Source organism: Giraffa tippelskirchi, chromosome 5 (assembly GCF_054371585.1).
Source record: "Giraffa tippelskirchi isolate mGirTip1 chromosome 5, T2T-mGirTip1v1.2.pri, whole genome shotgun sequence".
Taxonomy (NCBI): domain Eukaryota; kingdom Metazoa; phylum Chordata; class Mammalia; order Artiodactyla; family Giraffidae; genus Giraffa; species Giraffa tippelskirchi.
The window spans coordinates 154,784,297-154,809,707 of NC_137279.1; the positions used below are offsets into that span (position 1 = coordinate 154,784,297).

At 37.0% G+C, this 25,411-nt stretch overlaps 1 protein-coding gene and 1 long non-coding RNA gene across 2 annotated transcripts in view; one reads left to right on the forward strand and one right to left on the reverse strand.

Annotated features, from left to right (window-relative positions):
• Positions 1-8,796, forward strand: part of LOC145506364 (uncharacterized) — a 31,486-nt gene extending 22,690 nt beyond the window's left edge. The window contains exon 5 of the long non-coding RNA XR_014053822.1: positions 8,490-8,796. This is a non-coding gene — a long non-coding RNA (uncharacterized LOC145506364). The remainder of the gene's footprint in view (positions 1-8,489) is intronic.
• Positions 1-25,411, reverse strand: part of PDE4B (phosphodiesterase 4B) — a 653,160-nt gene that overhangs the window by 592,866 nt on the left and 34,883 nt on the right. The gene's annotated exons all lie outside the window — the stretch shown is intronic.

A 25,411-nucleotide genomic window follows, 5' to 3' on the forward strand; every position in this document is an offset into this window, starting at 1 on the left:
ACATTCATTGAAGACCAACAACAGCGAACGTAGACTACATCCTCATAGAGCTTAAATTCTAGAAGCAGAAAGAGATATAGATAGGTACAGTGGGTGTGGTAAATGTTGAACTAGCAGCTCTCCAGAGAGAAGACTCTGACTTGTAGTGTTTGATGAGTTCTGTTATAAATACTCCCACCATGCTGATTTCAAGCTACCAATGTACATCACTGAAGGCAAAATTGAGAAAGATGTTTAGTAACACACCTTTGCATGTTTCCACCATACAGATGTGATTTATAAAAATAACCTCGAGCATAAATATTGATAATAGTAAAACACAGCAAAGTAATTAGGAAGTGATGAGTTTTTAGCGTCATTCCCTGTTCTTTAATATAAATCATTTCATTGTATGTTTACATAATTTAGCTCTTAATAATGTATGTGTTTAACAACTAGCTCCAAAAATTCCTAAATTTAAAATTTGGTTCTCTTGACTTAGTACAAGCTGACTCCAACACAGTGCTGGATAGATTGATAGCTAGATGGATTTCTAATAGAATGAAACAGAAGTGATAGATTAGATAAAGATTAGATAAAGAAAAATAAGGAAGAGATAAAGAATAATAGAGGAAGTTATCCATTGGAAGAGACCTAAGAATCAGAAACCCTGAGGCTAGAAATGGCCGGTCAATGACAGAATGTCTTCTATCACATACTCCCTACAATCAATCAATGCTTTTAACACTTTCCATGATGGCATCTCACTCTTTAGTGCTGCCTCCATCTTTGGATATTTATGACTGGGAGAAAGTATTTCCTTTTACTGAGCTGGTTTATAAATTTTGTTTTCTTAAGACTTAGGAGTTCAAAATAGGACCCAAAGATCTCAGAGACCTCAAAGTCTGGTTAGGGGAAGGATGGGAAGGCTGGCTAGAGGGAGCCATTCTGCTCTAAGTAAATGCACAATTTATACCTTTTTATACCTTGGGAAATCTCCTTAAATTTGTAGTTGAGAAAATATTTTTATTGTTAAAACCTAGTTGAAATACACTTCTATAACTATATATGAAAGTGAAAGTGTTAGTTGCTCAGTCATATCCAACTCTGCAACCCCATGGACTGTCGCCTAGCAGACTCTTCTGTCCATGGAATTTTCCAGGCAAGAATACTGGAGTGGGTTGCCATTCCTTTCTCCAGAGGATCTTCCCAACTCAGGGACTAAACTGGGTCCCCTGCGTTGCAGGTGGACTCTTTACTGTCTGAGCCACCAGGGAATCCCATAACTATATATATTTGTTATTTATATATTACTTATGTATATTTGCATATTATATACCTCCACCAATTTTCCTCTATTGCAAAGAAATAAAGTAAAACAAAATCATGGTAAAAACTAGAGATTTCTTCAAGAAAATTAGAGATACCAAGGGAATATTTCATGCAAAGATAGGAACAATAAAGGACACAGATGGTATGGACGTAACAGAAGCAAAAGATATTAAGAAGAGGTGGCAAGAATACACAGAAGAACTATACAAAAAAGATCTTCACAACCCAGATAATCACCATGGTGTGATCACTCACCTAGAGCCAGACATCCTCGAATGCAAAGTCAAGTGGGTCTTAGGAAGCATCAATACGAACACAGCTCGTGGAGGTGATGGAATTCCAGTTGAGCTATTTCAAATCCTAAAAGATGATGCTGTGAAAGTGCTGCACTCAATATGCCAGCAAATTTGGAAAACTCAGCAGTGGCCACAGGACTAGAAAAGGTCAGTTTTCATTCCAATCTCAAGGAAAGGCAATGCCAAACAATGTTCAAACTACTGCACAATTGCACTCATCTCACACGCTAGCAAAGTAATGATCAAAATTCTCCAAGCCAGGTTTCAACAGTAGGTGAACCACGAACTTCCAGATGTTCAAGCTGGATTCAGAAAAGGCAGAGGAACCAGAGATCAAATTGCCAATATCCGCTGGATCATCGAAAAAGCAAGAGAGTTCCAGAAAAACATCTATTTCTGCTTTATTGACTATGCCAAAGCCTTTGACTGTGTGGATCACAACAAATTGTGGAAAATTCTTCAAGAGTTGGGAATACCAGACCACCTGACCTGCCTCCTGAGAAACCTGTATGCAGGTCAAGAAGCAACAGTTAGAACTGGACGTGAAACAACAGACTGGTTCCAAATTGGGAAAGGCGGTATATTGTCACCATACTTATTTAACTCCTATGCAGAGTACATCATGTGAAATTCCAGGTGGGATGAAGCACAAGCTGGAATCAAGATTGCTGGGAGAAACATCAATAACCTCAGATGTGCAGATGACACCACCCTTACGGCAGAAAGTGAAGAATTAAAGAGCCTCTTGATGAACGTGAAAGGGGAGAGTGAAAAAGTTGGCTTAAAACTCAACATTCAGAAAACTAAGATTATGGCATCGGTTTCCATCACTTCACGGCAAATAGATGGGGAAACAATGGAAACAGTGAGAGATTTTATTTTGGGGGGCTCCAAAATCACTAGAGATGGCAACTACAGCCATGAAATTAAAAGATGCTTGCTGCGTGGAAGAAAAGCTATGACCAATCTAGAAAGCACATTAAAAAGCAGAGACATTACATTGCAGACAAAGGTCCACCTATTCAAAGCTATGGTTTTTCCAGTAGTGAAGTATGGATGTGAGAGTTGGACTAAAAAGAAAGCTGAGCACCAAAGAATTGATGCTTTTAAACTATGGCATTGGAGAAGACTCTTGAGAGTCCCTTAGACTGCAAGGAGATCAAACCAGTCAATCCTAAAGGAAATCAGTCCTGAATATTCATTGGAAGGACTGATGCTGAAGCTGAAACTCCAATACTTTGGCTACCTGATGCGAAAAACTGACTCATTGGCAAGACCCTGGTGGTGGGAAAGATTGAAGGCAGGAGGAGAAGGGGACGATGGGGGATGAGATGGTTGGATTGCATCACCAACTCGATGGACATGAGTTTGAGCAAGCTCCGGCAGTTGGTGATGGACAGGGAAGTCTGGCATGCTGCAGTCCTCAGGGTCGCAAAGAATCAGACACGACTGAGTGACTAAACTGAACTGACCAATTTACAAATTTTCACCACCATCTACAACCTCATATATGTAAAGATAGGCTAGATCACAGAATAGTAACAAATGATCCCCAAAGTCTAAGTGGTTTAATGAGACAGAATTTTATTTCTCACTCATGAAGTGTTCTCCAAGTTCAGGTGACATTGGTCATTTTGTTTCATTCCTCATCAAAAGTGACAAGGGTACACGTTGAAGGAAAATGCAGAGAAGGGGATACTTCCTATGCCCAGAAGGAACAGAACTGAAAACAGTAATGAGCTACATTAATGGCTACTACACTCTCTTCTCAATGGGCTATAGACTACTTATATCCCCCTAATAACTTTAACCAGGACTATACAAAATTAGATCTTTAAAACTACCACACGAAATTCTGACATTTACCACTACTTTCACCTATTATTCCCTATTGAAAACCACTGACTGAAGAAGAAAACATACCTTTCCACCACTCCTCATTTTGACTTCTAACACTTCCAAAGATGTTGTCTCTGACTGCCATGAGTGGAATTGATGTTGCCATATGAGAATTAAACCTTCAGAAAGAAACCACAAATGGCAAAAATAATTCTCAGTAGAAACAACCCCTCCAAAAGATATACACCAGAGTCTACTCAGGGACCTCTAGGTCCAACCAAAATAACTAATGGGAAAAGCCAGGAAAATATGTCTAAATACAAAAGAAAGAAAAAGGCATGAATGTGCAGCTTGTCAAGCTTTATTCTTGTTGTAAGGAGGAGAGTGATACTCTTTCCAGGTCTCTATATTCCCAGATGGAACCCAAAGTTAACCTCATGCTTATTACATTCAACAAATGCTAAATACTAGAATATTCTCTCTTCTTTCTCTTCTCCCTCTCTTTACTTTTATATTAAGTACTGTCAGCTATTTTACTTCTATTTGGGAGTGGGAGTTGTAGAAATTTCTTACCCTTAAATACCAGGATAACCCTTGAGAAAAGGAGTTGGTAAACTACAATCCATGGACAGAATCTAACCTATGCCTTGCTTTTGAATGAACCATGAGCTAAGAATAGCTTTTACATTTCTAAAGGGCTATAAAAAACAAAAATATGCAAAAGTGACCATATGCATGGCCTGCAAAACCTAAGTCACTTACTTTCTGAAACTTTTCAGGAAAAATCTTCCTACTCCTGCTCTAGAACAAAAAGTCCCATCTTCTCTGTAAATCTATGGCTTAAGTTCAATAATTCCATTCAACTCCAACAGAAAGTAAGGAAGCATGGACAAAAAAATAACCACTTACACTACTAAAATTATTTTGCAAGGGCGTATTATACAGATTTCTGAGTAAACCTAGCCCCAATAAGACAACTTTTCCAAAGTAAGAAGCCTCACGAATTCCTCAGAAATGTGAACTTCAGGAAGGATAGCTGTTCTGTAGGTGAAGAGTTTGTTAAATCTCAGTAAGGGGTAAAATTAGCAATTCTTTTGTAAACCAGGCATTCCTACATGTAGATGAGCACAGAATATTTTATGGCAGTCCAGATGTAAAACATGATGAAATTTTAATGAGTCAGATTTCCATAATGATGATAATATCATCATCATAAGAGTATTCACAACCAGTGCCAGAAAGATGTAGCATATAAAAAGAATGGGTAAGAAGTTGCTATAAAATCTCAGGAAAAGAAATTAAGGCAGAGTCTTGTGAAGCTCATTTCAGGACAGATAGCAAAAACCTCAGCAAGAGGTTGTTAAAATTAAAGACAGATAGATGTTTTCAAGAAGGTATGAGAATTACAGATGGATGATTCTATCACCTAGGATGTATTCAGCTTCGAATAACAGAAAATTCAATGAACAGTAAACAATAAGACAATTATTTTTTTACTTCTACCAAGTGTGGAGGTGGCATGTCCCAGGTTCATTCTGTTGCTTAATAGAATCATCATGAGCCAGATTCTTTCCATTTCTTGTGCTCCATACCTGAGCTTCATGCACAGGCTTTGTGCCCTTGGAGTCACAGGATGACTGCTGCAATTTCATATATAGCATCATCTCAACAATATCACAAGAAAGAAGTAAAGGAATGCCAAAGACCTCTCTTCATATGCCTATCTTTTTCACTGGGAAGAATATTATCATTAGAAGGTTCTCAATAGTCTTTCCACCAAGCCTCTTTGGATCACATCTGGATTTTAACTTCTACTATAAAGGGACAAGACATAAAAGAAGAAAGGGGCAGAAATACTTTGGAGTCACCAGCCAATCAGGTCTGCTACTGATCTAAATGATATTGGAAGATTTCATTAAAGAAAATATGCACATTCTTCAACTTTTGTTCTGAGAGGCTAGGTCTACTGGACCTTTGATCACTCAAAATAACCATTCTAATGATACAGGGTATCACTAAGGAGTCTGATTCATCTGAGCTTCTGAACCTGGTCCTCCTTATGGCTTGCACACAAACCCAACTCGGAGACCTAAGGAAGCAGCAACAAAGTTGCATTCAGGATCAAGAGCACAAAAAATCTACGAAGAAAAGTTTACTGTAAGATGAGATTGTAAAACAACAAGAAAGGTTTTAAACAAGAGAATCTATTCACGTATAAATTAAGATATATATGGATTGTTTTGTTGGAGAATATATATATTTCAATGACAATATCATCTCTAAAAATATTTTTGGAACATGCATGTAGAAACAACTTTAGGGACAGTTTATAAGTCACATAAGAAACTGACACTTATTCCTTTATATTTCTTCACAATTAATCCTTCAATATTTTTGCATACAGAGCTCAGTCAATATTTTTATAAGTAAAACTCCCAATTACTTAAAACTCTTAGTCACCAGATTTAACTCCTAATAAATTTAAACTAAATTTAAACTGTTTTCTTCAAACAAACTCACATTAAAATATTTACTATTTCTCATCACTGAGAATTTTTTCAAAGTATCTTTTATCTTAAGGGTAGAGTTTATTATGTAATTTTAAACATATTTGCCAAAATATATTTTGACAAATTATATATTTGTCAAATATATATATTATATATATAATATATAATACAATATATTATATATATAATATAAAAATATTATATATTTGTCAACATTGAAGCCCATAACCTTCTTTTATCTTAACACTAAACATGTGAAAGATACTCTAGTTAGGAAAAATCAAACACACAACTCATAAGACACAGTTCTTGGTCTTGAGAAGTTGACCAGCTTAACAGACAAAGAAAAAAAGGAGACAAAATTCTAAAAGTTGGGTTTTATTTCCACTCCACAATTCCATTCATCCACAAAAAATTACTATCACCTAATATGTTAAAAGCACTGAGATAAGGGTGGGAAAAATGAAGTATTGTACATTCATGGAGTCATGAAATGGCAAAGACAATGATAACACAAGGTAGAATGTGATAAGTAGAATAAAGAAAACATACACAATTAACAAAATGTTACAACAGTGGAGCAGGCATGGGAAGAAGAAATCGTGGTGCGTATGTTGATATTAACAAGATATTAGGATCGACAGAAGTAATAGGTATGTCATAAAATTAGAGGTACCCAGTGTGTATGTAGGTATTAATCAAAAAGGCACAAAAATTTCAGACTTTATTTGCAGGTAATATGAAGTCAACAACATTTTCTACAAGGAAGCTAGATAATCAGTTAGAACCAAGTTCCTGGAAAAAGAACTTGGTCAGATGAATTAATGGTGGGGAGACTGGATGCTCAGAGACCAGTGAAAGGAGTACTGCAAATAGATGAGAGTGCTGAGGTGGCGAGGGCCTAACACGTGCAAACACACATGTTTGAACAATAAGGAAGAACAATAAGGAAGGGACAGACACAGAGGCAGTTACTGTCACTCCTGTCTACTTTCCAAATTACCTGTGGAATTTTAAAAATTTAGATGCACAACAAAAGAGAAGAACACAAATTCTGCAGCAGAGGAAGCAAGAATGGTAAATATACATAAGAAAAGATGCTCAGCCTCATTAGTTATCAAGAAAAGGCAAATTAAAATCACTGTGAGATTCAACTTTACATGCTGTGGCATGAAAATGAAAAACAAAACCCCAAACTCGGGCATTAACAAGCGAAGATAGAAATATGGAACAACAAAAATTCTCATGTATGGCTGGAACTAAATGGATATAAACACTATGGAGGGGGAGTAATACGCTATTACTTTGGAAAGTTGAAAATGTAAATGCGAAGATACAGTCCAATAATTCTGCTCCTAGGTATATGCCCTTAAAAGTTGTATAATATGTGCCTCCGGGAAAAAAGAAAAAAACAACCTAAATATCTATCCATGGGACAGTGGATGAATAAACTGGGCTGTACTGGTAAGAGGCATACTATATTAAATAAATGAGCCACAGCTGTAGGTAACAGCATAGATGAATTTCAAAATGATAACGGAGAATAAAAAAGGCAAGTCACAGAATATAGATATAAGATCAACAAACAAAATTTGACATATGTTGGTTAGGAAGATATGTATCTGTAAGAAAACTACAATGAAATCTAAAGGGAAAACATTTAAATATTCAGAATAGAAATTTCCCTGAAGGGAGGGAGAAAGAAATGGGAGGTCAGTAGTACTTAGAGACTTCAGCTTTATTGGTAATGTTCCATCTTCTTGAAGTATATGGTAGCTTTAAAAAGCCAGTATATTATATCCACATCCTATTTTTGTATTTTATAGTGTATTTATTCTTCAATATCTATGAGACCTTCCCAACACAAAATATAGATACTCATACCCCAACATATCCAGGGATGGATTTTAGAAGCAGTATTTTTAAAAGGCTCCACAAGTGACTCAACACATTCTAGGAATCACTGTATTAGGACAACAAAATTGGTCAACAATTTTAGGTTGTAGGATAGGAGTATCAAACGACACTCAATTGTGAACTTCTATTTCTAGAGAGAGAAACAGGTACCATTAACCAAAACAGGGAATTCAGAAGGAGAACTGAATCAGGGAGAACTATGAACAAGATAAATTTAAGGTACAGATAGGACCAAGACCACCTGTTGACGGTAACTGGATAAAGCAGTTAATTTTCATTAAATAGAGAACCTTTATCTAACTGAAGACCAGGACTAGAGAAAGTAGATTTCTTTAGGAGGTGACCTCCAGCCCCAAAAACTATCCTATGGGATCTATGATACTTTCCAGGAACACATGACAAAAGGACTTGTTAAACTGCTTTAAAATTAAAGGGCCTTTAAATAAATAATAACAGGATTAGAATCTCCCAAATTTCTAGTCTTCTCTACTAAGGGATATTCTTGTACTTATCTGCATTGGAAGGGATAGCTGTTGCTATGGTAATTACTTTGCCACAATCTTAAGAATAAAAAGGCTGCTGTTTATAAATGACACACCACTTTATTCTTTTCAAGGGCAGCATAAGCTATGTTCCCTGTGTCTGACCAAGCTGTGGTCAAGTTGGAGTCATCACTAGAGACAGAGCGCCCTGTCTACTGCTCTGCACATGTCTTTCATCAGTGGATTCACACAAGCTGTAAGGTTTGCAAATTATGGTCAGGGTATCGGAAATTTTTTATTAAGTTTTCAAATAGCTAAATGGATTTTGAGGCTCTGGGGAAAGAAATTTCCCTTGCCGGGGACCTCCATGCACCACTGTTAACACTGATTTATCTTACAGGGATACAGGAAGTATCCAAAAATAAATCAGTGCTGATCAAATTCTGTCTTTCTAACCTCTCTAATACTGCAAGTCCCTAAGAACTAAAAGTGGATGAGTGAGTAATTATCACCACAATTATTTCAATTAGTACATCATCAGAGCTACCACTGATTGTCAATATTTCACATATATTATTATTTATTAAAATAAAATACCAAGGTAAATATCCCAATAATTTGTAGATTAAGAAAGTAGAAATCAAAGAGATTAATTTCCCCAAAGTCTCTGCTATCAAGGAGTACAGGCTGAATTAAAATCTAAATCCAAGAAGTTAAGAAAAATTTTATACAACCTAGATTCATCTTACTTAAATCATGTGCTATTCCTCTGCCCTAGATCGCCTCTTCAGGCAACTCTCATTGCCCTCACTGAATCTCCTGTATTAATACACACTTCTGACCATACACAATCTAATCTCTTAAGTGAAAAAGCAATTTAATGAATTTGATGAATCTTCCCAATTTCATACTTTACCTTACTCATAAAATAAATTCCTAGAATTTCAAAAAGTGCCTATCTAACTTACAACATATGAAGGTTCACTTTTTTTCTGTAGAGAATTACTGAGATTTGTGTTATCCATTCAAGGAGATAAATGTGGTTATTCAAGGATAGAAGCCATTCTTCACTTTTAAAGATATTTCTTTCTGTGTATCTGAGAAAATGAAGAACTAGACCACTCAAATTTACTGCAGAGAGAAAAACATATATCCCTCCCAACCAGGATCTTGACAGCACTCCCACCCCGATCTCTGTCTCCAAATGCTCTGAAAGAGAAATACTGTCACTATCAATTCTGCCTTTTACAGTCTGATCAAATCTGAAAATACTCACTTATTTGCCCCCTTGGCCTCTCTGAAGTATCTGACAGCAAAGACCTTTTCTAACCAAATCTTACAGTCTCTTTCTAATCAATCTTTCTATTAATATGTTTGATCCTGCTCTTGTTCTTTCCTTTCTGAATTTTTTTTCTTAATGTAATTTCTCTGAAACCATGCATCTCTCGCCTCATTCTACCTCTGAGGTCATTCTTTCTCGTCTTTAATCATCATTGCAAATATTTTCCTACTATTGACAGAATAAAAGCAAACAAAAGAGAGAATGAGCAGAGAGATGTTGGAGAAAAAATAATTGTAAGTACCTGAGACTAAGTAATACAAATAGCAGAGTCATTCAGAATGGGCTCTGACATGAGACTAACCAAATCACAGCTCTGGAACACTCCTAGCTTTGTGACATTCAGCCATTCACTCACCAAATACTGAGATCTTCAACATACCAGGCAGAGTAGTAAGTGCTGAATAGGCAGTGGTAAACAAAGCAGTTAAGTTCCCTGTGGTAGATTTTATTAATGTCTGCCAAATAGCTCATTTTTCTCTCTTGGGTACCATCCTCATAGAAGGATTATATATACCCATCTTGTTGTGATTAGGAATGGTCATGTGACTTGTTTTGGCCAATGAAATGGGCAGATATTCAAAAACTATCATGTGACTCCATGTCCCTTTTATTTCTGTTGTGACAACTGGCAATGTTCCAGACAAAGGCAGTTCTGTGAGCAAATGACAGCACAATAAATGTGTCTCTAAGCTTCCACTTTCTAGGAATTAAAAAAGACAATGTTCATAAAGTTTCTAACTTTAATACATATAAGTATTAAACATCCATTACATAACAAACCCTCAGCTAGTTGAGGAAAACATGATTTTAGCCTTTCACTACATCCCCATATTTATAAGGAAGACACATATAGAAACAAAAAACTTCAGTTTTGCACATATGGTGCTGGGAATACACGAAATGAATAGATTATTCTGCCAGGTAAACTTAACCTCATTAAAGGAAAAATTGAAATTTTCACCACAGAAAAAGACAGTAGTAGCAAGAATGAAAGAGGGAAGAGAAAAAGAGCATAAAAAACAAAGAGAAAGTATGAAAAAACATTGTAGCACTCTAGGAAAATTACAAATAGTTTAATAAAGCTAAAGGATAGGATTCTAATAAGGAAAGAAGCAAGACAGCCAGGATGGTGTTTAGGTGGAATCAAAAGAGGGAGGGTTCCATGTGCCAGACCCAGATTTGGTCTTTAATAGGAAAATAACCACAGTCAAACCTATATTCCAGAAACATCCCTCAGAAGGCAGTGTTGAGGGTGGAAGAGACCGGAGCAGACACTAGTTAGAGGGCAGCAAAGGCATTCTAGATGAGATGTGATGAGAGAAAAAGCAGTGGCAGTGACAGCTGAGCGATGAATTTAGCTTCGAGTTTTGGTAAATAAAGCAGAAGAGGCCCTATATTTTTATCTGACAGAAGAAATCTTACAAGTTTATCTGAATCTTACAAGATTATTTTCCTGAGGTATTAATATTTTAAGAGTGACAGTAGTATATGGATCCTCTAAAATGCAAATAAAGTAATGCCATGAGCATCATGCTTAATTACAATTTTGCAAACGACATATCCTCATATATAATGGTGAGATTATAAATTATACTTCTTTGTTAGTGAAAATACAGTGAAGACTAAACGTATGAATATAATGCATAAATAATCCCACTTCCAACAGATGTGCTATCATTACTTTTAGTGTGTATTCTTCTAGCCCTTTTTGCTCATTCATACGTGTACAAAGCACAAACACAATTCTATATTTTTAAAGTAAATTTTTATATAGAATCCAGCCAACATAATAAGTTGCAATAAAAAAAGGAAGGCTAGAGTTTTCCAATTGGTATTGCAAAAAATAAAATCAATTCCTGTGCACACTGCAAAGCATTAATACTCCAACAAAAATTACACATCCACTGATACACATATAAATGTTCAATTATTAGAACAGGCTTGCTTTGATATTTCAGGCTCAGTCCTTGAAACTCAACATTAAAAAAAAAAAAACTAAGGACTAAGGATGACCTGCAAGCTGCTGGGGCTGGGAGGCAAAAGGTCACCCAGTCAGTGGAGTCCTACCAGTCCCCCAGCATGGCTTTTGGGAAGGGACGAGGCCTGTCTATGATCCCCTAAGTTTGTAAACACCCCTACCTGGAACAAGGGGCAGCTCATAACCCATGAGATACTATGTAGTCCTTTATTTAAATAATAGACTTGCGGGGTGGAAGATGGTGGAGGAGTAGGTGGACAGTGGAGTAAATCTCTCTCCATGGACACATCAGGAATACACCTTCAGACACAGAAGTGCATGCAGAACACCAGCTGAGAGTGGACAGGCGTACCTGACCAGTGGAAAAGAACATATACAACCATGCAAAACTCGGCCAGCATTGGCAGCTGATCGGTAGAGAGGCTTGCCCATCAAAAGCCTGAGGTACTGAACTACAGAGTAGGACCCCACCCAGGGTGCTCCTTTAAGTGACTGATGCACCAAACTACAGAGTAGGACCCCAGCCAGGGGGGCCCCTCTATGTGCCTGACGTGCGGAACAACAGAGAAGGGCCCCAGGCAAGGGAGCCCTCTAAGTGCCTGAATGGGAGGAGCTTCAGAGAAAGACTGGCCAAAGAGGCCTTCTGATCACCAGCTACAAGAGGCTCAAAAAAAGACTGATAGGGCCATAGCTCCTGCGGCAGAGGCAGTCTGTGTCCCTGCACACTAGGCACCGCTAGGGTCTCTGCAAGCCAAGCAGCTGTTCAACCTTCAAGCTCAACTGTCACTGGGACAGAGCTGCCACAGGCAAAAAAAATTCTTGCATCTATGCGCGCAGGGTCACTGGTCCTGTCTGACTCTGAGACCCTGTAGACTGCGACCTGCCAGGTTTCTCTGTCGGCAGGGTTGGGGGGGAGGGATCTCCAGGCAAGAATACTGGAGTGTATTGTCCATTACTGGTTGCCATACCCTTCCAGAGCACTATATTTCCTGCTTCCCTAGCTGCCAACTCCCCTGAGAACGTGGTGCTGCCAGAACCCCTGCGACCCAAGCAGCTGCACCACCTCCACACCTGGCCCTCACAGGGGCAAACCTCAGTCCTCCAGGGCAACCTCAGGAGCAAACCCCAGTGGATGACCCACATGTAGAGGTGGAAATAAAACCACAACTGAAATGCAGGGGCAGTGTGTTTAAGGAAGAAGACCCAAAACCTTCCCACCAGCTGTACAAGCATTTTCCCACAAAAGAAAATGCACTAGCTCTGATAGCTGTGGACATTGGAGGCAAGAACACACAGGAGTAGGAGCAGATTAGAAGCTGAGCTGCCCCCACAGCAGATCCAGAGATCAGCAGTGTTGGAGGGCATCCTAGGGAGGTAAGGTGGACTGTGACTCCCAGCAAGGGAAAGGACTCTGACAGCAGTGACTCAAGAAAAACATTTATTATTCTTATGTTTTGACTTGTTCTGCAGATTCTTTTGGATTTTTTTTCCTTATCTTTTCCTCCCCCCCGCCTCTGTTGTAGTTGTCGATTTCATGGGCACTATGAAATCCAATTAAGTTTCTGAGCCTTTTTTTTCCCTCAGTTACATTTTTTATTGTTGTTATAAACCTCTGCTTCTATGTTGGGCTTTTGCAATTCTGTGGAATTTTCCTTTTTTTATCTTCTTTTCTCTTTTTCTTAATGTTAATTTTTTTAAACCTGTTACTGTTTTTTGTACATTTATTCCCTTGTTTACCTTTCCTACTGTTCTTTTCCCATTGCAGTTAATCTTTAATGTATATAAATCTTCATCTACCTCTATTTAACTTTGCATATCTATTCTTTCTTTCTTTTCTTCCTTTCCTTTTCTCTCAACATATTTGTTAGTTGTGTTTCATTGCTTTATTCCCCACTTGGCACCTTGCTTTAGTTTTGTTTTCCAGTTTGTGCTTTAGTTAGTTTTGTTCTTAACTGGTAAATATAATTTTTGATTTCCTTTGTTCGCTGGGTCAATCTACTATACTCTATTTTTGCTGGACTCTTTTTATTTTGTTCACAGATGTATATGTATATATTCCATTATTTTAATATTATTCGCCTGATTTTGTAACTGCCATGTGTCTGGGGTTTATTTTTCGTCTCTCATTTTTGGATATTTGTTTTAATCTCACTTAATACTATAACAAACCACTTCTGGAATCTTCATTCCTGACCAGAGATCAAGCCCTGAGCCTTTGGAGTGGGAGCACTGACTCCAAGACCCTAGACTACCGGAGAAATAACCTGAAGGAGCATCAAATATTGAGAACTCACACAAACGAAACCACTTAAATACAAGACCAAGCATCACCCAACAACCAATAGGACCCTGTGCAGGACACTTCATCTAAACAACAAACAAAACAAAAAACCAACCCTATCATCAGCAGACAGGATTACCACCTCACTCAGCCTTGCCCATCAGAGGAAAAACAAACAAACAAACAAACAAAAACTCAGCACAAATCTCACCCTATACCAAGCTTACACAAAGCACTGGACCAACCTTAGGAGGGCAGAAACAAAAAAAAAGAAAGAATTCAACCTTCTTCAAGGAAAGAATTCAGCTTTCCTTGAAGCCTGGGAAGAGGAGACCTCAAACACAATAAGTTAAAAAAAGATAATGAAAAGGCAGAGAAATACTACACAAATGAAGGAACAAACTAGAAACACAGAAGCCCAAATAGATGAAGAGGAAATAGGCAAACTACCTGAAAAAGAATTCAGAATAATGATAGTAAAGATGATCAGAAAATAGAATGGAGAAAATGCAATAATCAATTAACAAAGACCTAGAAGACTTAAAGAATAAACATACAGAGACAAACAACACAATTACTGAAATTAAAAATACTCTACCAGGAATCAATAGCAGAATATCTGAAGCAGAAGAATGAATCAGCGACCTGGAAGATAAAATGGTGGAAATAACTTCTGAAGAGCAGAATAAAGTAAAAAGAATGAAAAGAATTGAGGACAGTCTCAGAGACCTCTGGGACAATATCAAATGCACCAACATTCGAATCATAGGGGTCCCAGAAGAAAAAGAGAAAAAGAAAAGGTATGAGAAAATTTTTGAAGAGATTATAGTTGAAAATTTCCCCAACATGGAAAAGGAAATAATCAATCAAGTCCGAGAGGCACAAAGAGTCCCATACAAGATAAACCCAAGGAGAAACACACCAAGACACATACTAATCAAACTAACAAATACTAAACACAAAGAAAGAATATTAAAAGCAGCAAGGGAGAAGCAACAAGTAACATACAAGGGAAACCCCATAGCATAACAGATGACCTTTCAGTAGAAATTCTACAGGCCAGAAGGGAATGGCAGGATATATTTAAAGTATTGAAAGGGAAAAATCTACAACCATGGTTACTGTACCCGGCAAGGATTTCATTCAAAATTGATGGAGAAATAAAAAGATTTTCAGACAAATAAAAGTTAAAAGAATTCAGTGCCACCAAACCAGCTTTACAACAAATGTTAAAGGGACTTATATGGTCAAAAAACACAAGAGAAGAAAAATTATCTACAAAATCAACTCAAAACAATTTAGAAAATTGCAATAGGAACATATATATCAATAATTACTTTAAATGTAAATGTATTAAATGCTCCAAACAAAAGGCACAGACTTGCTTAATGGATACAAAAACAAGACTCATATATATGCTGTCTACAAGAAACCCACTTCAGACCTCAAGACACATACAGACTGAAAGTAAGAGGATGGAAAAATATATTCCATGCAAATGGAAACCAAAAGAAAGCTGGAGTAGCCATCCTCATATCAGACAAAATAGACCTTAAAATAAAGAGCATTACAAGAGATAAGGAAGGACACTCCATAATGATCAAGGGATTAGTCCAAGAGGAAGACATAACAATTGTAAATATCTATGCACCCAACCCAGGAGCACCTCAATACATAAGACAAAACTAACAGACATAAAAGGAGAAATTGACAGTAACACAATAATAGTAGGAGACTTTAATACCCCACTCACACCATGGACATATCATCAAAACAGAAAATTAATAAGGAAACACAAGTCTTAAATGATACATTAGATGAGATGGATCTCATTGATATCTTCAGGACATTCCATCCAAATGCAGAAGAATACACGTGCTTCTCAAGTGCACATGGAAAATTCTCCAGGACAGACCACATATTGGGTCACAAATCAAACCTCAGTAAATTTAAGAAAATTGAAATCATATCAAGCATCTTCTCTGATCACAATGCTATGAGAATAGATATCAATTACCAGAAAAAAACTGTAAGAAACACAAACACATGGAGATTAAATGACATGTTTCTAAATAACCAACAGGTTACTGGACAAATCAAAAGGGAAATCAAAAAATTTCTAGAAACAAATGACAATGAAACAAAAACATGACAACTCAAAACATGACAACTCAAATGCAGCAAAAGCAGTTGTAAGAGGGAAGTTGACAGCAATACAATTCTACCTCGAGAAACAAGAAAAATACCAAATAGGCAACCTAACTTTACACCTAAAACAACTGGAAAAAAAAAGAATAAAAAAATCCCAAAATTAGTAGCAGGAAAGAAATCATAAAGATCCAAGCAGAAATAATTTTAAAAGAAATGAAAGAAACAATAGTTAAAGATTAATAAAACTAAAAGGTGGTTCTTTGATAAGATAAACAAAATTGACAAGTCTTTAGCCAGACTCATCAAGTAAACAAGAGAGAAGAATCATATCAACAAAATTAGAAATAAAAAAGGAGAGGTTACAACAGACAATGCAGAAATACAAAGGATTATAAGAGACTATTATAAACAACTATATGGCAATAAAATAAATAACCTGGAAGAAATGGACAGATTCTTAGAAAAGTTCATTCTCCCAAGACTGAACCAGGAAGAAATAGAAATTATTAACAACCCAATCACAAGCACTGAAATTGAAGCTGTGATCAAAAATCTCCCAGAAAACAAAAGTCCAGGACCAGATGGCTTCACAGGAGAATTGTACCAAACATTTAGAGAAGAGCTAATCCATCTCCTTCTAAAATTCTTTCCAAAAATTGCAGAAGGAATACTTTCAAACTCATTCTATGAGGCCACCATCACCTTTATACCAAAACCAAAGACAACATCAAAAAAGACAACTACAAGCCAATATCATTGATGAACATAGATGCAAAAATCCTCAACAAAATTTTAGCAAACAGAATTCAGCAACACATCAAAAAGCTTATACACCATGATCAAGTTGGGTTTATTCCAGGAATGTAAGGATTCTTCAATATACACAAATCAATTTGATACACCATATTAACAACTTGAAAGATAAAAACCACATCATCATCTCAATAGATGCTGAAAAAGCCTTTGACAAAATCCAGCACCCATTTCTGATTAAAACTCTTCAAAAAATAGGCATAGAAGGAATCTACCTCAACATAGTAAAGGCTATATATGATAAGCCTATGGCAAACATTATTCTCAATGGTGAAAAACTGAAAGCATTCCCCCTACAATCAGGAACAAGACAAGGGTACCCAATTTCACCAGTATTATTCAACATAGTTCTGGAAGTCCTAGACATAGCTATCAGAGAAGAAAAAGAAATAAAATGAATCCAGATTGGAAAAGAAGAAATCAAGCTCTCAATGTTTGCAGATGACATGATACTGTACATAGAAAACTCTAAAAATAGTGTCAGAAAATTATTAGAGCTAATCAGTTAATTTAGCAAAGTTGCAGGATACAAAATCAATACACAGAAATCACTTGCATTTCTATATACTAATGATGAAAAATCAGAAAGAGAATATAAAGAATCAATCTCATTCACCATTGTAACAAAAAGAATTAAATATCTAGGAATAAACTTACCTAAAGAGACAAAATAACTCTACACAGAAAATTATAAGACACTGATGAAAAAATCAAAGATGACATAAACAGATGGAGAAATAGTTCATGTTCTTGGGTAGGAAGAATCAATATTGTGATAATGACTATACTACCACCAAACACAATCTACAGATTCAATGTGATCCCTATCAAATTACCAATGGCATTTTTCACAGAACTAGAACAAAAAATTTCACAATTCACATGGAAACACAAAAGACCCAGAATAGCCAAAGTAGTCTTGAGAAAGAATGGAGCTGGAGGAATCAATCTTCTTGACTTCAGATTATACTACAAAGCTACAGTCATCAAGACAGTATGGTACTGGCACAAAAACAGAAATATAGACCAATGGAACAACATAGAAAGCCCAGAAATAAACCCATGCACCTATGTGTACCTTATTTTTGACAAAAGAGGCAAGAATATGCAATGGGGCAAAGACAGCCTTTTCAATAACTGGTGCTGGGAAAACTGGACAGCTACTTGCAAAAGAAGGAAATTAGAACACTTCCTAACACCATACATACACAAAGATAAACTCAAAATGGATTAAAGACCTACATGTAAGACCAGAAACTATAAAACTCTTAGAGGAAAGCACAGGCAGAACACTCAATTACATAAATCAAAGCAAGATCCTCTATGACCCACCTCCTAGAGTAATGTAAATAAAAACAAAAGTAAACAAGTGGGACATGATTAAACTTAAAAGCTTTTGCACAGCAAAGGAAACTATAAGCAAAGTGAAAAGACAACCCTCAGAATGGGAGAAAATAATAGCAAATGAAACAACTGACAAAGGATTAACTTCAAAAATATACAACTCAATGCCAGAAAAACAAACAACCCAATCAAAAAGTGCAAAAAAGACTTAAACAGACATTTCTCCAAAGAAGACATACAGATAACAAAAACATGAAAAGATGCTCAACTTTGCTTATTATTAGAGAAATGCAAATCAAAACTACAATGAGATATCATCTCACACTGGTCAGAATGGCCATCATCAAAAAGTCTACAAACAATAAATGTTGGAGAGGGTGTGGAGAAAAGGGAATGCTCTTGCACTTTTGGTGGGAATGTAAATTGATACAGCCACTATGGAAGACGGTATGGAGATTCCTTAAAAAACTAGGAATAAAACCACCATATGACCCAGCAATCCCACTCCTAGACATATACCCTGAGGAAACCAAAATTGAAAAAGACACATGTATCCCACTGTTCACTGGAGCATTATTTACAACAGCTAGAACGTGGAAGCAACCTAGATGTCCATTGACAGATGAATGGATAAAGAATTTGTGGTACATATACACGATGGAATATTACTCAGTCATAAAAAGGAACTCATCTGAGTCAGTTCTGATGAGGTGGATGAACCTAGAACCTATTATAAAGAGTGAAGTAAGCCAGAAAAAGAAAGATAAATATTGTATTCTAATGTATGTATACAGAATCTGGAAAGATGATACTGAAGAATTTATTTACAGGGCAACAATGGAGAAACAGACATAGAGAATAGACTTATGGACATGGGAAGAGGAGAAGAGAGAGTGAGATGTATGGAAGGAGTAACATGGGAACTTACATTACCATATGTAAAATAGATAGCCAACAGGAATTTGCTGTATGGCTCAGGAAACTGAAACAGGGGCTCTGTATCAACCTAGAGGGGTGGGATGGGGAGGGAGATGGGAGGGAGGTTCAAAAGGGAGGGGATATATGTATGACTATGGCTGATATATGTTGAGGTTTGACAGGAAACAACAAAATTCTTTAAAGCAATTATCCTTCAATAAAAAATAAATTAATTAAAAATGCAAACAAACAAACAAAGATCATGGCATCTGATCCCATCTCTTCAAGGCAAATAAAAAGAGAAAAAGTGGAAGCAATGGCAGATTTTATTTCCTTGGGCTCCAAAATCACTGTGGATGGTGACTGCAGCCATGAATTTAAAAGACGCTTGCTCCTTGGAAGGAAAGCTATGACAAACTTAGGCAGTGTATTAAAAAGCAGAAACATTGCTTTGCTGACAAAGGTCTATATAATCAAAGACATGGTTTTTCCAGCAGTTGTGTATGGATATGAGAGCTGGACCATAAAGAAGGCTGAGCACCAAAGGACTGATGCCCTTGAATTGTGGTGCTGGAAAACAGTCCCTTGGACAGCAAGGAGATCAAACCAGTCAATCCTAAAGGAAATCAACCCTAAACATTCATTGGAAGAAGTGATGCTGAAACTGATGCTCCAATACTCTGGCCACCTGATGTGAAAAGCCAACTTGTTGGGAAAGACCATGATGCTGGGAAAGATTGAAGGCAGGAGGAGAAGGGGACTACAGAGGGTGAGATGGTTGTATGGCATCACCAACTCAATGGACATGAATCTGAGCAAACTCTGAAAGATAGTGCAGGACAGGGAAGTCTGGCATGCTGCAGTCCATGGGGTCACAAAGAGTTGGACAGGATTTAGCAACTGAACAACAACAGCAGCAACCTTTCATTTTAAAATTTCAGCTTTAAACTGAATCCAGAGTTCTTCTATTCCCAGGCCACCAGTGAAAGCTAGATTTGAGTTGACTCTTAAAAGCTGTAAAGTGAAATGAAGCATCCTGACACTCTACCTCCTTCCTCTTGAAGGTTAACTCCTCCAAAGGAGGGTGAAAGGGGCAAATCTCTCATAGTTTAACTGGGAGAGACTGGTATCATTCCCCCAATATTTTCCTTGTTTTTATTTCACTGATTAATAATGACACCCTGGCTTTAGATGCTTTCCATGGAGCCTGGTAGGCTGCAGTCCATGGGGTCGCAAAGAGTCGGACACGACTGAGCAACTTCACTTTCACTTTTCACTTTCATGCATTGGAGAAGGAAATGGCAACCCACTCCAGTGTTCTTGCCTGGAGATCCTAGGGACGGCAGAGCCTGGTGGGCTGGCATCTATGGGGTAGCACAGAGTCAGACACGACTGAAGCGCCTTAGCAGCAGCAGCAGCATGTAGCAGGTGTCTTCATAACATCCCTTTTATTGTGCTCTCTTACCAAACACTGAACTCTCCTCAAAGAAAAGCATTTCTCCAGGGTACCTTGTAATTCACCTTTGTTCTCAGTTTTGGAGCCCAACTGCAAATCCAGAAAGCAAGAATAATCTCACCTGATTTTTTTTTTTTTTGCAAGGTTTACTCTCCCTTATTCTTATAAATATCTCTCCACTACCTGTGACACAATCAACATCCTGACACCTTATACTAAGAAGCAGAACATAAAATATAATTGAAAATATATATATAATATACATATTTACCTACAAAAAGAAAAGAAGATATTGATACCTGTTGTCCACCTGATATTCTATGACTATGTTTCTGAATGTTTGTTTTTGTTTAGTCCCAAAATTCTTTTTCAAATTATAATTTTAGAAAAATGCTTTTTACAGAACTTATTTCACAAAGGCTACTTACAAAAGTAGGATCACATACATGTTATTATATCTTATTTAATTTATACTTGATCATATGCATTTTCTCAATCTTCAAATATGCCCCAAAGAATGCATTTTTATGACATAATTAGTACAATATTTTCTTATTATAGACAAGTTGCTTCCCATTTTTGCCCATTATAAATAATGCTGTGATTGACATTCCTGCTTATAAATCTTAGGTTACTACCTTAGATTACCCTAAAAATGACAATGAGTACGAACCTTTTATGATTATTGATACAAATCGATGACATATTTGCTTGTGAAAAAAACTATATCAGTTATTATTCATATCTACAGTTTAAAAGACACTTTCATAACAATTTCCTCAATATGAACTCTCTCTATGAAACCTTTCATAAATTATCAATTTAGTAGCAGAAAAAATGGTACCCTCTTATTTTAAATTGCACTGCTTTGATTACTATGTAGAATTGATATATTTTCAAGTGTTTATCAGCTATAAGGGTTCTGAATAACTAATAACACTTTCCACACACACATTAATAATCACTAAAAATGAAGCAGGAGTCAAACTAACCTAAAAATAACTTTCTTAATATTTAGTCTGATCAAAAAAGCATTAACTTTAGATAACAATCGGGTATCCGAAGATTCTTCTAACATTCAAACATAAGCAGCAGAGGTACATACAAAGAAAAGAGAAAAACAGCCAAGCCATTCATGTGTGATATTTTCCCCTAAGTCCTTAAAACCAGATAAGTAAATTCTCCCCACATAAGACAGACTGAGACATAGGTAAATGGTCTAAGACTGATGTGTTCTTGTGGAAACATGAGTCAGGGAAGTATGATCTACTCACTACATAAGCCATATGAACAAGTTATTTTATTGACTGCCTTTACGTCCTTTGCCCATTTTTCTAACAGGAGATTAATATTTTATTACTAATTTGTAAGTGCTTTTTACTCAATAAGGATGTATCTTTGTCATATACACATCAAATAGTTTTCTATTTCTTAGCTTATAATTTTATTTAGCAGAAACTCTTAATTATGCATTTGATTTCTCAATAAAACTTTAAAACATCTTTTTAAATTTTCTAATAAGTTTAAACTTACAGAAAATTTGCAAAGATTACATAGAGTGCCTATATACAGTCTACCCATTTTCCCACTAACATCTTTTACTGCTCCAGGATCCAATCCAGGGTACCATATTGCATTTAATCTCAGTTTGATTTTTAATTTTGGTTATACTTCTTTTTTATTTAATTTACATAGCCAAGAATGTTAAATTTCTTCTCCCAAAGTGACCAATCATTTGACAAGTAATAATTGCCTTCTCCAGTGACTAGAAACACCAACTTAATCTTATAAATGACTTCCAAATTGGTATTTCTTAAATTAAATTCCTAAAAAGAAGAGATGCAATATTTAATTTTGGCTCTCAAAGTACAAAATGTGTTTCCTCAAAAATGTGTGTCGAATGCAGAATGAATGAACATATTTTTCTGTGAAATGTGATAATTTTAGTATAGCCATACACTTTTTGATAACCTAAAACAACTAAGCTATTCCATAACTAGGTATTTCCCCATGACAAATGAAAACACATGTCCACACACAGACTTATTTTTTCAAAGTTTGTAGCTGGCATATTTGTAATAGCCCATTGTTGAGAGCAACCTAAATCTCAATCAATAGGTAAATGGATAAACAAAGTATGGTATATCCATATAGCAATTAAAGGGAAAGGCATTGAGTAGAGGGGAAAAAAGAAACAAAAAGAATACATCCTGTGTGATTCTATTTATACAAAATTCTAAAACTACACACTAAGCTACAGTGTAAGAAGGGAGATCAGTGGTTGCCACGAACTGAGGCAGGGGGAGAACTCACTGCAGAAGGGAACTTTTGAAGATAACAGAAATATTGTGATTGCTGTGGTGGTTTCACAATGAATCCATTTGTCAAAAATCACCAAATTATAGATTAAAAATGAGTGCAATTTATCATATACAAGAAATACCTCAATAGAGTTGCTTTAAAAACATTTCAGAAGGTGCACAAAATAATCCATTGGTTATAAGCATATATATTAAACTCATTCTTTATCAATTATTTCATCTTTATAAAGTTTTGTTTTCATGTATTCTCTATATCACACACACACATATTTATACACAGACACATATGATAGCATGCTTTTTTTTTAATGAACTCGTTTTTAATTTTTAAATGACTTTCTTTTATATTGAGTAATAGTTTATTTACAGTGTTGTGTAAGTTTCAGGTGTACGTCAAAATGAGTACATTTTGACTCATCTTGACTTATTATTCTGGAAGTTAATCATTGATAAATTCATTCAGGGGGACAATTTGCTTTCAGTGATCAGGAGCCCACAGATGCACGCCAGATGTTAGCTAAAAGGACAAGAAAAATGCACAGCATGGTGCTCCTGGCTGCAGCACTACAAGATGTCAAGGATGAGCCTTCATCTCTGCAGCAGAGGGTACAGTGGTCCACAGACTGACCTAGCGCTGCCTGCTCTCAGGATCCTTCAGAGACGCCGACTCCAGGAGTGATCAGGAGGAGGCTACACACCCAGGCAACATCTCCAAAAGCCAGCATCTGTTTATAGTAACATCTCAGCCATTAAGAAATATGGGATGTGACTACGCACTGCCTTGAGGGTGAGACCCCGGCTTCAGTCAATGAGAGGGGAAACCAAGTTGCCTTTAGGATGTGAAGCAGGGCTGGCTTTTCCCTTAGGGAGGAGCAAAAGCTAGGTCTGCATCACCTTTACCAGTCATGGACATGGAGTTGGAAAGAGTGTCAGAAAGGCTGTGGGGTGCCTGCTGCCTCCATTGCTGACCTGCTGCAAATACTGCACTGGCAAGTGGGACAGTCAGGCCACACCAGCTCCCAAAGCATTTGCTCCGGGAGATTTGAACATCTGCTTTTCAGAAAAGCAGGGCACCCGATTGCTGTGAGGCAGTAAGCAGTCTGGGGCAGCTCTGGGCAGGAAACCAGGGCAGAAAGTGTAGGATAATCTGAGATGCCCAAGTGAACGGTGCCCTAGGGCAGAGGTTGTTCTGACACTTTGACTGACTGACAAACAGGCTTTTCTAGCCCCACGGTGATGTGATGGTTCTACTTTTCCCTCGGAGAGCAAAGGCAGGTTTTCATTCGGTCTTTCCCTGTGGTCAACGATTTTGCTCTAGCGTTCCAGAATTAGCCCTGTGTCTATTCCTCCACCTGGTCGGGATCACTCTGAGAACTCCAAGGCAGTTCTCGAGGTGATTGCTGAAGAAATGAACGTTCGCCTTGATTTCCCGGCAAGCCTGTGTGGATGGTGGGGCCGTGCGGGACTTGGGTCCCACACTGAGAAATCTCATTCTGGAAGTATTCCCTTTGGGCAAAATTTTTCAGCCAGATGACTCCTGGAATAAAAGAACCTCTTCAAAGATGTAGGCTTTTCTCTGGCTTTTCTGGGAGAGCTTCGAGTCGCCCTGTGCTCTGATCCCTCCTCACACAAGGGGGGGAAATTCAGTGATGCTGTTGTCTGTTGCAGTATCCTCCCTACTCAGGTTTTCTGTAATTAAGCCTTCATCTCTTTCTCTTTCCTCTAGGTGTTAAGATTTGATTGTCCTTTTACTAAAAAGCATGCAATGATTGAGCTTTCCCCTGACCTTAATCTAATCCTCTCAGATTTGTGCCTGCTAATTTTTAAGACCACTGGCAGGGCAATTGATGAACCAGAACTGAAGCTAAACTGGGAACAATATCACTTCACTCAGATCTTGGTAAGTTCTGCTCCTGGCACAGACAGAGGCACGATGGTCCTCAAGCAACACCAGCCAGGAATCCCTGGAAATGAGTCAAAATGTATATATGTGTATATATATGTATATATATGAGGCATATATACATACATACATATATACATATTCAGTTATATATATATATATGTAAGTTTTTCAGATTCTTTTCCATGATAGATTATTACAAGTTGTTGTATAGTTCCCTCTGCTATACAGTAAGTCCTTGTTGTTTATCCATTTTATACATAGTATTGTTTATCTGTTAATCCCAAATTCCTAACTTATTAGTTTGGGACAGTGTGCTTTAAATAAACTTAATTATAAGGACAAAGGAGCAAGATACTTAAAGACTAGCAATCTAGAAAACTGGAGGAAAAGAATGATATGTCTCTCGAGCTGTTTCCATCAAACAGCAGCTGTGTCAAGCAAGGCTTTGGCAAGCCAGGTGCTTTAGTCAATTCACGATTGAATTTTCCATTAAGTTCCCAGAATGCCCTCATCCTTCTGTTCACCTGGCTCTCTACTCTAGGTATT